The sequence below is a fragment of the Taudactylus pleione genome, unplaced genomic scaffold (genome assembly GCF_031769625.1).
Source record: "Taudactylus pleione unplaced genomic scaffold, aTauple2 ptg000609l, whole genome shotgun sequence".
Taxonomy (NCBI): Eukaryota; Metazoa; Chordata; class Amphibia; order Anura; family Myobatrachidae; genus Taudactylus; species Taudactylus pleione.
The window spans coordinates 2,426,494-2,442,207 of NW_028285011.1; the positions used below are offsets into that span (position 1 = coordinate 2,426,494).

The 15,714-nt window shown below is 41.5% G+C and overlaps 1 pseudogene; it reads right to left on the reverse strand.

The window, feature by feature from the left end:
- Positions 1-6,472: 6,472 nt before the first annotated feature.
- On the reverse strand, positions 6,473-9,074 carry LOC148480575 (uncharacterized; annotated as a pseudogene).
- Positions 9,075-15,714: the final 6,640 nt, after the last annotated feature.

The window sequence follows — 15,714 nt, forward strand, 5'->3', positions numbered from 1 at the left end:
AGTTCCCAAAAATATGTTGTCTAGCTACTGACTTTTACAGTGGTAATAAGTCATTTCCTACCTTACTTGTCCCTTTTTGCATTCCATTTAATGTTTAAAGTATTATCTAAGTCAAAAACAATAATCGATAAAATGCAAATTTCTCTAAAAGATACAGTAATACAATGTATCTATTAGGATATTATATACTAGAGAAAATGTTTACTTTATTAATTATTTTGTTTTTAATAAAACTTTGTGATTACTAAGCCAACTCTATGATTCATTTCTGCATTTCTATTAAATGGTATACTATAGTGAATCATTGTATACATAATTTTATAGTGGTTGGTTATCTAATAACACTCACTAGGGATATATACCACTGTCATGTCTTGTTTTGTTTTTTTTGGAGGGTTCCTGTTTGTGGGAGATGGCAATAGTCCTCAATTGTCAGCTGTTTTTTTTTTACTTTTTTATATATTTTAATATTTTATGTGACTTATAAGTGAGCGGGTAAGTAGCATAGTTATTACTATTTACTTTGGCCTACAGTCAGAACCCTAGTGTACATTTGTACATTTTCTTTCTGTAGAATTACGCTATCCTACTATCCTCTAAGACCAATGTTTTATTTTATCATCAGACCAAAACTCACAAATGTATGCTGTTCTATTATTAGAATTTTGTTGGGACATTTAGGCCCGTTAGCTAATCTCTGTCTATAGGTAGTTAGTTTCAATGTGGATGCTTCTGGATATTAATTTCTACAATCCTAAGGTCTAATAAACCTTGGGAATGTTGGCCATAAACTAGCTCAGGGGTTCTCTAATTTTTTTGCTCTGGGACCCCGTCTAACAATAAAAATTATTACAGGACCGCAGCAAGTTACCGCAGAATGGCATGTGTGGTCAGCAGACCATGCATGCACAGTAGCACTGCAGAGGGCACAAAACAGAAGTGAAGTGACCTCTAATGTGATCACTTCATTTCTTACACATTGCAGGGATGAGCTCATTTCGAAGCCCCTGTCTCTGTTAGAGGCAGGGAGTGACTGGGGAGAGACAGTTGGTGACTGGGGAGGCAGTGGGAGGCAAAGGGTGATGTAGAAGGCAGTGGGTGACAGGGAGAAACAGAGGGTGACAGAAAGTGGCAGTGGCTGGCAGGGAGAGGCAGAGGATGACTCAGGAGGCAGTGGGAGGAAGCATGAGGCAGAGAGTGACAAGGGGGAGGCAAAGGGTGGTGGGGAGATTCAGAGGCTGGCAGTGGGAGGCAGGGAGAGGGTGGCATTGGGTGACGGGAAGGCAGTGAGTGGCATGGAGAGGGTAGCAGTGGGTAACAGGGGGAGGGTGGCAGTGGGTGACAGGGGGAGGCAGTGAGTGGCAGGGTGAGTCAGAGGGTGAGAGGGAGAGGCAGAGGGTGGCGAGAAGGTAGTGGGTGGCAGGGAGTGGGTGGCAGTGAGTGACAGGGGAAAGCAGTTGGTGGGGAGGCAGCGAGTGACAAGTAGAAGCAGTGGGTGACAGGGGATGGAGTGGATGACAGGGGAGGGAGTGGGTGACGGGGGGATGCAGTGGGTGATAGGGAGAGGGAGTGGTGGACAGGGGGAGGGAGTGGGTGACAGGGTGGAAGAAGTGGGTGACAAGGAGTACCAATGGGTGTTAATAAATGTGTTTTTTCTGTTCCCCTTCCACATCTCACACTGTGTGCTCACCTGTTCCCCCATAAGGTCTGTGCTCAATGCTCCCCACCTTTATTCTCATGCTCCCACATAGAGGAGCCTATTCACCAACACTAAAATAATGGTTTTAAGGACATTTTCCTTAATTACCGTTATTTTAGTATTCATTAACACACTTAACACAGGAGATATCACTGATATTTCCTGGCTAAGTCTGCCTGCTTTAATTTCCACACACCCCATACATTAGTATGAGGATATAGAAATTATGCTATTCATCAAATCCCAAAAATTATGTATTATGTGATAATGAATAGGCTCCTTTATTGTGGTATGGCAAACACCGAAATAAATATTTCACTACAATATATTCCCCCATTTGTATTGTAAAATACACCTTAAATGGAAGCAACTGGCACAGTGAGCCAGGGAAAATATCTGGGTGCCTTAATACATCATCATCATGCCATATGTGGAATATTTGAGCCTGCATAGCCATAGTTACTCACAAATAGACTAGGATCTCTACTCTTGGCCTGCTGTGGATTCAGTTTGTTATAGCTGAATAATTTTAGTTCATTGCTCCACTGGCCAAGTATTTTAAAAATGGTCAGGTATGCTTTACATCATCTTTTGATATCATCTTTTGCAACAGAGTACAATTTCCCGAATATTCAACTGAGCATGGCACTAGGCTCTTTGTAACTCCAGGTATAGAGCTTGGATGGTCTGTTGTTGTTCCTTACTTTCCTCTGCTAGGCCTGAGCTTCCATGGACCATGCATGGTGGGATTGCTTTGTTTTTGAGTACTGTTATTCTCCTGCTGTACAGTATCAGCATGTAACAAAGCTTTGACAACTTCCTCGATGCTGCTAGCCATATCAGCTTGCAGCATTTACACCTATTCTTCCTGTTCTGTTTGGTCTGTTTCACTTTTTGAATAATGACTGAAGTTGCTGACCAGCCTTCGCCACCAATATAAGATAAAAACCTAGTCATTCAGCATGACCTTGCACCAAATTTGGAAGCAGTAATATATAAAAGAATGCAGGGATAGTTTGTATTGTGCAGATAAATCTCAATAATGAAAAGAAAACAAACAAAATATCCTACTCCCTCTGGGAATGCTGGCTAATACAAATGATTTTACTGTCTACAAGATTGGGCAGATAAGTCAATTCCAGCATTACAATAAGACGATCTCAGTTACTAGAAACAGACTGACAAGGTGTGAACTTCTTAATGAATTGATCAAGCAGCCTTTTAATTTGCTAAGTCGAGATGAGTTCTAGCTCTTTGTCTTGGGTTTATGCTGATGCACTTTGGGAAGGTAGACATTTTGGGGATGGGGCTTATGCACAGTTGTTAGCAAAGAGTGTCTGAATTACTATTAAAAAAGAAATGAAAAAATTGCACCTGAAATTGTTTATTTCCATACATGTGCATTCCGAGATGCATCCACTCTCCACTCCACCAATTGTGTCAGTGGCTATTGCCTTACTATCAATTTTTAACAATGACAACAATTACAGCTATTGTCAAAATTTGATTGATGACAAAAGTGACTGTAACATTTTCTAGTGAATTGTAGTTTTCACACAGGGAGGAACAGAGCCAGATTAATACATTAAGTTCCCATCCAGTCTCATGTTCCGTTCTGTGAAGGAGCTGAATAGCTACCAGGCCGCACCAGCAGCCAGCGCCAGAGTAACAATCAGCCACTACATTACATTGCTTTCTGCTGCATCATGAGAGAAGTCGTTTTCTGTGTAACCATCACAATGCACAATACCTCTTATTTCTTTATTTCAATATTTTAAAATATATCCTCCTTAGTGTAGCCTGACTTATTCATGAACCTGAGACTATTTTACTACTCTTTCCCCTTTTTGTTACATTGGTTACTATGCATAAAAATGCACTTCTCCACTGAAATACAGCATGGAGTTGCAAACTGGGTTCCATTAAAGGTTTAGAACAAAACCAAACTACATACCACAAAGTCTGAGATGGGACAAAATGAATGTCCTCTAGCATAGTTGAAGTTGGTTGGTTGGTTATAGGAGAGATGAGTAGTATTAGTGAAGATGAGAAGTGAATGAGGGCAGTAGCATTTAGGTTTCACTATGTGTATTGTAGATTTGGGTATCTGAGTATTAGGTAAAGTGAAACCTTACCTAAAGTGCTTGGAGAGTGGAATTTAAAAATAGGAGAATGTGGAGGGCAATAGAGTTTCTATCGCAGTGAGTGGAAACTCAAGTCTACTGGTAGGGACCTAATAAGTAAATACAATCAGCTTTGTGGTGGCAGAGATCAATAGGATATCAGTGAGAATGTCAACTAGAACAGATCTGTACAACCTCCAGGTCTTGTTATACTACAAGCCACACTTTGACAGAGAGATAGATAGCAGGGTATAGGATATGTAGTTCCACAACATCTAGAGAGCCACCGGTTGTATAGGCCTGATCTAAAGAGTAGGTAGGTAGAAGCATGGGAAATATGTGCACAAATTACTAAGAATTCTAGTAATAACTAAAATATTACTGTAGTAACAATAATCCCATTGCTGGCTGTTAATATTCCTTGCTTACCTGTATTGTAGGAAATGGGGGATTGCAAATATTATGTGATCCGCTGTCACTAGGCTATGTGGTATGGTAAATAGGAATGGACATAATGTAATAACAGTTATAATGTTTATTTTGCGTATAAAGAATGTTAAAAAGCCATAGATAATTGTACAAAAACTGTAAACTATAATGATAATACCAGAATGAGTAAATAACTATCTGGATGCCCCGCCTGCCTAATCTATTTAGTTTGTGCTCTGACAGGTTCAAAGGGGAGTGTAAGAGGGAGATGTAAATATAAGGAAGGAGGAGTTACAGTTGGAATGACAGTTAATTTCCTCCAGAGTCAGTGAGGAGGCTCATGTGCTGCATGCAGATGGCATGACTGCTGGAGCTGCATCAGTTATGAGGGTCAGAACGGAGAATAAGAGGCAGGAGGATAGAGCGATCCTTTCTCCTTCCATGTAAATAGAGATTTGACTGGGCAGCCAATTGCTGTGACTTTGGCTGTGGTGACAGGCATCAAGGCGTAGTCACAGTAGCTAAATTGGTGCTGAAATACTGAATGGAACAGTCCTGTATCTGCAGAGGCAGATCTGTAGCCTAAAATATCCTGACTCACTGGAAGGTACAAGCCAATAGATACGCGTGCGCACTGGTCCCAGTAAACAGTCGTCTCTCCAGAAGCCTGTGGTCATCCAAGAAGAATGGCTGTGTACTATAACCAGTATGCCAGCTATATACCTTACAGAACAAAGAAACTAGTTAACAGGTTTCCATTGGGTCTTGCTCCTGGACATTCTGGTATGATGCAAGTCATTGGACAGTTCATATAGCATCACTGGGGGTATGTCCCAGTTCCTCAAATGTTGCTTTGTGTGGTTTTCCCGCTGAAGAACTGGTTTAAACTAATAAAAGACACTACATACAGCTTTTCATTCTAACCACTAATTTCATATAGTTCATATCTTGCGAACGCATGATGCGATTTCCTTGCGGATAGAACCGGAAATCTGCAAATAAACGGTGATTTAGAATGGTACCAAACATGATATGTCTACTAGCTTATGTACCTTAAATATCGTTTACATTACATTACACAACATAAGTATTCGCTAATAAAACCTCTAATATTAAGCTTTTAATGCGGAGGAACCTTTTTATAAGTTATTGTATGTGTAAGTGTGAGAATATTGCGTAAAGTCGCTAGTATGTGTGATAAACTACTATTACTTACAGTTGTGAAGATTGTTTCAGTAAACGTATGAAAAGCGAGTTCATTTGAGTAAATCCGACTTCTGTAGATTAACAACCATGTAAGCTGCAATGGTTAGTACATTGAACGCCATATGAAATCACATAACATTGGACACTCAATAAATATCAACTCTATATATGGCCATTTACTGAACTTATCTTGAGCTACAGTCATTTATCTATTAGTCTAACTAACCATATAAATATATCTAAACTGGTATATGAGCTCACTACTTTAGTAACAGTCCAGCGCTATTCTCACTTTTATGCATGCAACGTTGCCCGGGTTGATGACTCTGACGGAGGCTATTTTATATACTAGATAAGACCATGTTCCTGGTTAGGAGTTGCAACTTATCCAATCTCAATTTAAGTCTCCTTTGTGCTATTTCTCTATCTCCACTGTTGTAGCAATTTGTCTGGCAGTATTTCTTAATAGGGTGCCTTCCAGTGTTACTAGTCAGTACCGAGGGGAATGGCTCTGGTACTATAAGGGTGGATGGTAGTTAGCTGCAGTCTTACGGACTTGAGGCTCACAGTCTACCTGCTGACTGATTGTCCGAAGCTTTCACAATGGGTCCGGTGTCTCCATCTGAAGATTATGGTGTCTCTGGCTGCCGACTGCTGCCAGGTAGGTGCGCAGCTCTGGTCCTCTTTGTTACCTCAGGACTGCAACTGCCAACTGCTGCTCCCTGCCAACTGACACCTGCCTGACACTGGTCATGTGACCTGCTGCTCCTGACCTCTTCAGCTGCTGTAGAGACTACTGGGAATTGTCTGCCTATATAATGCCAAGTCGGACGTAATAACTCACATAGTGGGATATTACATATTTCCCCACTTGAATTATGCGTGTCCTCACGCAACGGGCAACACTCAAAACCCACTGTAGAACAGTCTCTTGTACATTATGGCATCATCAACAACATAAAATGTAATGTTATTATAAAAAGGCAAATACAGTATATGACAACCATCCAGTAACTTAACATTGTATTGGCAATACACCTTTGTTGCACTTTCTAGACCTGCATATAGCCTGCTGCAACCTGACAATGAACTCCTCACCACTTATAGCGGTGTACTTACTATCTAGGCCATATCTCTCTGGAGAAAGATATGCCACGATTTCTTCAGCTTCACTAGGTGTTTCTACAGGAACATTAGATTCAGACTGTGACATAAGCAAATTTGGGCTATTGTGTTTAAGGGGCCTCGATCCCTCTGCTGTGGCCATGTGAATCACCATTTCAGTGTTTCTTTCCTGGTTAGTGGCACTAGAATTTGCCTGATTAAGGTAATATGTTCTAGAATCGATATTCTCCACTCTAGATTTACTCTTAGGTACTGGCTGTGGAGAAATTTGTTGCCTGACTATGTTCTGCCGACTCTGCAGCACTGCCTCTCTCTGTTCGTCCACAACTGGTTTGTTCGTTCCTTCTGATGGTTCACTCTTCTCGTGATCATCAAAGTTTTGTTGGTTGTATTCATAGTGTTTTGGTAGATAATATGGTGTGTATTGATGTGCCGGACAAGGCTGTTGTTTATTTATTCTTTCTGCCACACTTCCCATTTCTTTGGTCTCCTTTCCATATTCGTGGTATCGATAGTTTTGTTGGTAATTATGTGGAGAACCTCTGCGATGTGAATAACACCAATAATGCTGAGGATCTGCTGCATATCTACTCCCTTGAACTGGAACACCACCAGGACCAGTGACATTTGCTGCCTGCAGACCTTTTTCCCCAACAACGACATCAAACTATACAGTTTCTCCATCTCCTAAACTGCGGAGGTACTTCCTGGGGTTGTTTTTCTTGATGGCGGTATAATGTACGAACACATCCTCCTTGGTGTCCTTCCGACGCACAAATCCATAGCCGCGTTGCACATGGAACCATATGACTTTGCCCCAAATTCTTCTTGCAATGGCTGATGTAACATCACCTGCTGATGGCGTGCTTGCAGTTTTTATTTGGTTCTGTAATATTGGGCTAATACTCGCAACTCTGGGTTGCCCTTCTACCATTTGTGGATATTTTCTTTCTGTCTCTTCTGAGGGCTGGTCCTTGGGCTCTCTATGGATGCAATAGCGTTCAATGTGGCTGCTTTTGCCGACAACCTCTGCAGATGGGCCTCCCTTGTGAATCTAATTCGTCCGTTGGGCGTCGGCCTGATGCACGTGGAATGTTCCATCGTGACTTGTTTCTCCCACCTCGTTCCTGGTGCCAGTCTCTGTGTTTTGCTTCAGCCTGTTTTTGTCGGAGTTCTCTCAACTCTCTTCCCATCTCTGAAAGACTTTGGCCCTCATTCAGAGCCGTACGCTCTGAGCAGAGCGCACGCTCTGAATGAGGGCCAGCCTCCATGAAAATGGAGCGTCCTTCTGGACGCTCGTATAGCTGTGGGTCACCACCCACAGGCTATACGAGCGTGCATTTTGATGGCCGCGATGGTCGAGACCATCGCGACCATCGAAATTGCGAGCCAGAGCCTGCGGTTGAGGTTTTCAACCGCAAGCTCCGGAGTGATTTTGGCTCTATCAGAGCCAAAATCACTCCCACTGACATCACTAGTGATGTCAGTGGGCCGGCTTTGGATGGGAGGCGTTCCCGTGGGAACGCCCCATCAGGGAGACACGCCCCCGGCACGCCTACCAAAGGGGGTGTGCTGTCAATCAACATTGACAGCACGCCCCCTTTGATCGGACACAACGAGCGAAGGACTTTCCTTCGCTCGTCGCGTCTGGCGCATGCGCACGACGGAGCTCCCTCCGTCGTGCGCATGCTCAGTCCAGAATATCGACCCTCTTGCGAGTGGACAGCCGCTCGCGAGTGGGTCTGAATCAGGCCCATTGTGCCAATTCGGTGATTTTGTTATCAAGGACCCTGATCGGATCATGAGCAGACTGTACCTGCGTCTGCTGAGTAATTGCTCCCTTTGGTGTCAGGGGGTCAGGCCCAATGTATTGACTGCACTCTTCAACATCTCCATCTTTCATCTGTTCCGACAATTCATTGTCATCCCTCTGATTGAGTCCAAGAATTTGCATCATCGTCTCCTTGAACTCTGAAAATGAACATCCCGGATGGTTGTTTCCACATTCTCAGTTGTGCTCATAGTGCTTCTCCTCGTACCCCTTCAATGAATAGACTAATTAATGTCTCATCTTCTTGTTGAACCTCTTGCGAGTCTAGAGCTTGGACTGCCTGCATGGCCTCCTGTAGACCCAGAGCAAACTCCCTCAGGGACTCTTGGGGTTTTTGTTTCCTAACATAGGGATGACCCTTAAGTTCGGAGATGGTTCGTGAATTGAAGATGCCCATTAATTTTTTGAAGATTTCCTCAACCGTTTTCCGCTCTCCGTCAGACAATGCTTTGACTTCACGTAGTGCAGGACCTTTCAATTGCCCCATTAATATCTCGACTTTCTGCATTTCACTCAGCGGGTATAGCCGGAACATGGACTGCATTTTGTCCTTGAATTCTTTGAAGGTGCTCGTACCCAGTGTACGTGTATTCCCGGAGTATGTTGGCAACCATGGGGCCCCAAAATAGTACGGCATCATGATGGGTGATGCCTGTGTCATATGTGCCACACCGCTGCTGGGTGAGACATTTACTGATGGTGAAGCGGGTAGTCGTCTCCGACCCGAGGTTGATGCAGGGGTTTTTGGTGCAAACACTTTCCTGTCGTATCCTGTTCGCGGACGCCAAATTGTGATAAACTACTATTACTTACAGATGTGAAGATTGTTTCAGTAAACGTATGAAAAGCGAGTTCATTTGATAAATCCGACTTCTGTAGATTAACAATTTTGCTTTTATTCCAACAAACTGTTACACGGTTACAATACAATTGGTATGTGACTTCAACCAACAAGAACAGAATAATTCAGAAATTACTTTCAGTTGACATTAGTTCACATAAATAAGCGCAAACACCTTAGTATATTTTATTTGACAGGAACTGAACCGGAAGCCGCTTGGGCGGTTGTCCTCCGGAACCCGGTAAGCTGCAATGGTTAGTACAATTGAACTCCATATGAAATCACATAACATTGGACACTCAATAAATATCAACTCTATATATGGCCATTTACTGAACTTATCTTGAGCTACAGTCATTTATCTATTAGTCTAACTAACCTTATAAATATATCTAAACTGGTATATGAGCTCACTACTAGAGTAACAGTCCAGCGCTATTCTCACTTTTATGCATGCAACGTTGCCCGGGTTGATGACTCTGACGGAGGCTATTTTATATACTAGATAAGACCATGTTCCTGGTTTGGAGTTGCAACTTATCCAATCTCAATTTAAGTCTCCATTGTGCTATTTCTCTCTCTATCTCCACTGTTGTAGCAATTTGGCTGGCAGTATTTCTTAATAGGGTGCCTTCCAGTGTTACTAGTCAGTACTGAGGGGAGTGGCTCTGGTACTATAAGGGTGGATGGTAGTTAGCTGCAGTCTTACGGACTTGAGGCTCACATTCTGCTGACTGATTGTCTGAAGCTTTCACAATGGGTCCGGTGTCTCCATCTGAAGATTATCGCATCTCTGGCTGCCGACTGCTGCCAGGTAGGTGCGCAGCTCTGGTCCTCTTTGTTACCTCAGGACTGCAACTGCCAACTGCTGCTCCCTGCCAACTGACACCTGTCTGGCACTGGTCATGTGACCTGCTGCTCCTTACCTCTTCAGCAGCTGTAGAGAGTACTGGGAATTGTCTGCCTATATAAATCCAAGTCGGACGTAATAACTCACATAGTGGGATATTACATATGCGTGGTGCGTTTGTGTGTTTTGTGCTTTGATAAACAGCGCAACTGTGCGCTGTGCGTCTTATATATTTTAGATGTTTTATTTAATGTGCATATGGGCTATGGTAGGACTTTCAACAATATGCGGTAGCAACGCAGAAGCACAATGCTAATAATCGCATATAGCATCGCACACAATGGTTTCATGCTGACGACGCAAGATGGCGTCATCAGGGGCGACACAAAATGGCATAGCCAGATATTAATTTAAGATTTGGTCTCAGCCAATCATCCTGCTTCGACAAACCAAGTGGGCATCCATATTTGAAAGCGGGGAGTCTCCACTTTCAAATTATGTAGCCCACTAGTAGCTATTGTCTAGACCAGTGATCATCACCAAACACTATTACCCCGCACTATGGAAAATAGAGGTTTTCCGTGTATTGGTGGGAAGGCACTACATATCCTATCATGCCCATTATTATACCTGTAAATGTGGGTTTCCCTCTTTCAAATTTTGTGGCCCCCTTTGCTGCTATTGTCTTCTATCTAAAGTATTGACGTTTGAATTTGGCTGTATACAAAATTCTTCAGTAATTTATTAGACAAGTTTCAAATATAAGACAAGTAAAACATTAACTTGTTTGTATCATCCAGGAATTGTTTATGTATCAGCACACAACCAAAAAAACAGCTGTATTCATATGACAATAACGTTATTGTCAGCCCATTTGTAGCTAAAGATACTGTTTTTCATATGTTATTTATGCCTTTATGATGTGGTATGCAGCAGCAAAAATGTGCAAAAAAGTTTATAGAATTACAAACAGGAGAATCTAGTTTCTGACACTACAGAGTAATTGACAATGGACATATCATATAATGGATTGCAAGACAGTGAATAGTGGGTGATGAGCTAATTCACCACAGCAGGTAATGAGAGACCATTAGAGATAAGAGACAGAAAATAACAACTCCCTTAATTAGCTTACTATTGTTATACTATGTATATGAGGAGCAAAGAGAGTGTTATTAATCTTAAAACAAAAAGCTAACTTTTAATATAGTGTGTATGCCAAGTACACTTCATCTTGGGCAATAAAATAACATCCTCTTATTAAGGTTAACATTTTATATGGTTTTAAATTGGTATATAACATTTACTATACTGTATTCTAAGAGTATTAACTCTGCATGTTAAATAAACTAAGTCAAAAGTTCCAAAACGTGGTCCTCGAGGCTCCCCAACAGTTCAGGTTTTAGGGATATTCAAGGTTGAGCACAGGTGGTTAAATCAAATTGACTTTGGTACTAATTAAGTCACCTGTGCTCAACCATGGATATCTCTAAAACCTAAACTGTTGGGGAGCATTGAGGACTGCGTTTGGGAACCACTGCTTTAAGTATTGTTACTGATTGACCTTTCATTTGAAAAATACTTAAGATTATTGTAACTTTGGGTACATAAGGTGTCCATTTACTGGGAAAATGGTGGGGAGAGAGTAATTCACGGCACTAATGTTTAGGTAGTCTAATAGGGTTTTCCCCAGCCAAACCTAAATGGATTATCGGAGGCTTGGCTAAAGGAACTATTTTATCAGAGGCTGAATTACAGTAATTATCCTGGGTTCTTCTACAACTGTCCTATCTAGTGAGCAATGGATTACAATTAGTATTTGGTTGCTAGCTGACTGAGGGGTGTTCACAGCTCCATTGGTGGGTAGAAGCATTCCAGCACTCATGTCACAGCTAAAGTCTGAGAGCTAGTATTATCAGTATCCCAGCTCCCACCACACAGGAGATCTGGGATACTGATAATACTAGAACTCAGCTAGTTAGTGGCCATGGACTCTTTTGACTTTTACTATTTTGTGTATTACAAATAATAGCTTTAGTAGAAAGGCCTCCCAAGAGAGCTCCTACCCAGCGCCCTATGTAGAAGGGATCAGGGAATCTACATAGTTACACATCCATACCCAAAAGAGGTCTTGAGGCTATAGGGAATGGATAAAGCACATAGACATCCGGCTAACACTGGGGAACCTGCCTGCCTACTCTGGAGCTGAGTAGGAGTGGGTCAGAGTGCCAAGAATAGTGCTGAGGTTGTGGAATAGAACTATAGACCAGAGTCCAGAGCTTTACCCATTTTCCATGTCCCATTAGGGCTTAGTAGACTTCTGTAACCTATTACTCACTCTCTTATGCAGAGAAAGTCAATTGTGCAATTTAAACTGGCAACCAGAAAAAGACATGCTCACCCCTACAGAGAATATCACTATTCGGAGACAAAGAGAGTGTAAGCAGTTCATGGAGTAAAAATGTTAGATAACTTAGCTTGAATTATGATGATCTTATAAAAAAAGCAAAGTGTAGACCCAGCTACTATTACTATATTCAGGGAAGCCCCCCACAGTATGTAATTTGACTCCCAAGAAAACATCCTATATGATATCAGGCCATGTGCATTTTCTATCCAACATGAGAAACTCTCAGGCACTTCCATCCTCTCCTGTCTTTATCTACTCACACTATTGTTGGATTATCACCAATTAAATGTAATTTTGTTGCATATAATACAATTGAACACAAACTTTGTTTGGTACGTGAGACCCTCTAGCACTTCCAGCATCCGTTATGCACACAGTTCAGTGCATCTTTCAAGCTTCCTCTTACATAGACCTGATGCACAGAATCAGCATTAATTGTGCCAAACAAATTTAGGTTACTTTTTAGAGGATGCTTTTTGTCAGTGGTGTACAGGACTACTATGGACAAAGCAAACAGAGCACCAATCGTTCTAGGGATAATGATGCCTACGGTTATTGGGTATTTGAGCCCCCAAGAGGTGTCAATTACACAACTTGCAAGTGCCACATGTGTAATAATGGTCTACTCTTAATGATAGCCAAACCCAGTGCTATACTGTGTGGTGATGGATGCTTTTAACAGGGGGAACATATCAATAATTCCCACGCCTTTTTAAAACACAAAAGGCTCCAGTACCGAGAAACACATAAAGAGTTTTCATAACTATGTGAAAGCCACAAATGAGCTATACTGGTCACCAAGTGCTCTGGACACTCATCAAATTAAGCAGACTATACACTGGTCAGAGCTGTTATCATGGATTTTATTTTTGTTATTTTGCAATAGACCAAACCCTATAAACCAGTGGTTCCCAACTGTAGACCTCAAGTCCCCCCGAACAGGGCATGTTTTCTAGATTTCTTTAATTATACACAGATGAGGGGGCCCTTGAGAACTGGAGTTGAAAACCACTATTTTAAAATAAATGATGCTTTACTTAGCCATGCTGCTAATAGTGATGTCTAATTAAACAGATTGGGTCTCCAGCTAGAGGTGTCATATACTTGACCCCGCTAGAATCCCTATCACATGAGCAGCCTATGGTCCACCCAAACCGGACTGTTTGGGGTGTCCCAGAACATTAGGTATTACTTTTTATTTCTACTTTACACATCCATGTGGTGTGCTGAATATTTGTTAATCAAATAATTTAATCATTAAATATTTTTTGTACAGCACTGCATAAAATGGTACAACTGTAATCAATAATGATAATTGCTCTATGGATGGCCAATTTTTTTTTTTTCAAATAGCATTGATCACTGGCCTCTATTATCCTCTATCTCAGTTCACCCTCCCTTTATCATCTTTCCCTTACAAAAAAAAAAAAATGTTCCCAGTTTTCTTATTGATTTCAAGCCATTTCACAGTCTTGTGCATATATGCTAATCAGTTTTGCATTTACTTCTACTTATAAATAATTTGATTCGTATTAAGTAATATTTTTGTGTACAATATCGTTTTTCATGAATACTGCAAACTGCTGCAATGTTTTTTTGTTTCTTTCCCATCATGGAGCAAATATTGGATTTCACAATTATAGGAATTCATAGCATAGCTGAGACTAAAGATGAATGACATTTTAAAAAATCTTCTGCAAAAATTTTGCCTAATTCTACATTTATCCTCAAAATTTTATATGTTTCACCAGCCTACTTGGGGCCTGATTCAGCTTAGTGCCCGTATTCAATTTGAAGAGAAATGTCGCAACCGATGATGTCATTTTCGCCTATTTGAAAAATCCCCTATTCAATTACATTGACTTGTCGCCGGTCCGAAAAGTCAATGTAAAAAAAAAGGGATAAGTTTTCGCCTGCCTTTAGCAGGCAAAAAAAAATGCAGAATTGGGGTTTAGGGGTGCAGGCTTTAAAAAAAATAGCCTGCACCCTTGGGAGTGCCCCGTTAAAACGAAATGTGCAAAAAAAAGTAAAAAAAAAAAATCGGGACACCCCCAAAAAATTATTTAAAGTTTTGGGGAGAAAAATAAAAGGGAACAGTGTATTAAAATAGCGAAATAGGTTCAGGGGTATTCTGTAAGTATGCAGCAGGTGTTTTCTAGAATAGGCTATTAGCGGCAGGTGCTTTTAAAAAAAAATAGTTTAGGGACTTAAAAATATGCTAGTACCCATTTTCATGCACCCAAAATTTGATGGGACCACTTTTAAAAATGAAAAAAAAAGTGCTCTTCTGCATCACTTCTTCAATGTCGGGAAAAAAACACCTGCTGTGGATATTTAAAAACCCGACTTTCTTCTACAGGTAAAAATGGGGGTACCCATACTGATCCCCCAGGTCTGGACATCTTTAGGGGTTCCTACAATTAGTTCCTGAAAATTCCCATATTTTTTTGCAGATCAAAGTTTCGCCGGTTCCCGATTTCGCCTACTTTGGAATTGAATACGGGCAATAGCGGGCAGGCGCGCGATACTTTTCCACCTGAAAAACAGGTGTAGGAGGCGAAAAGTCTGGAATTTTCATCTCAAATTGAATACGGGCCTAGGACGGAGTTGCAAAACTGCACGCAAGCAACTTTGCAATTCCGTCCTTGCAATTATGGTAATGCAGCAGGAAGCATCATGCCTCCTGCATGCATTACTTATCTGAGCTGCTTTGTACAACGCAGCATCAGATAATCTGCGGGAACATCGGCTGGAAAACGGAGGCGGTCACCCACCTCTCCCCAGCCACAAACGGCAGCAGAGTGTCAATCAATGTCAGTCTGCTGCCAGTCTGCGTGCGGGATTGCAGACCCGTTTTCCACATGCGCAGAATGGGTCAGACGTCTGTGCAGATTCCCGTGCACTGCTTAATCAGGCCCTTTGATCTTAGGGAGAATATTTAATAAAGATTGTTCTTTTCAAAACCGCCAATTCTCGATGGCTTTGATGGCCGAAGTTAAGAAAGCAATAGTAATACATGCAATACAATTCTGAATTTGCTTCTATTATTAATGCCCTTTATAATCCATCTCTAAACGCTGCTGAGATTCATCAGCTTTGAAAAATGGATCTTTAGTAAATGTACTCCTAAGGGATTTCACCTCAACTACAACACGTACAGGGGTATTCAATATGGGAGCGAAAACATTGTTTTTGCGTTA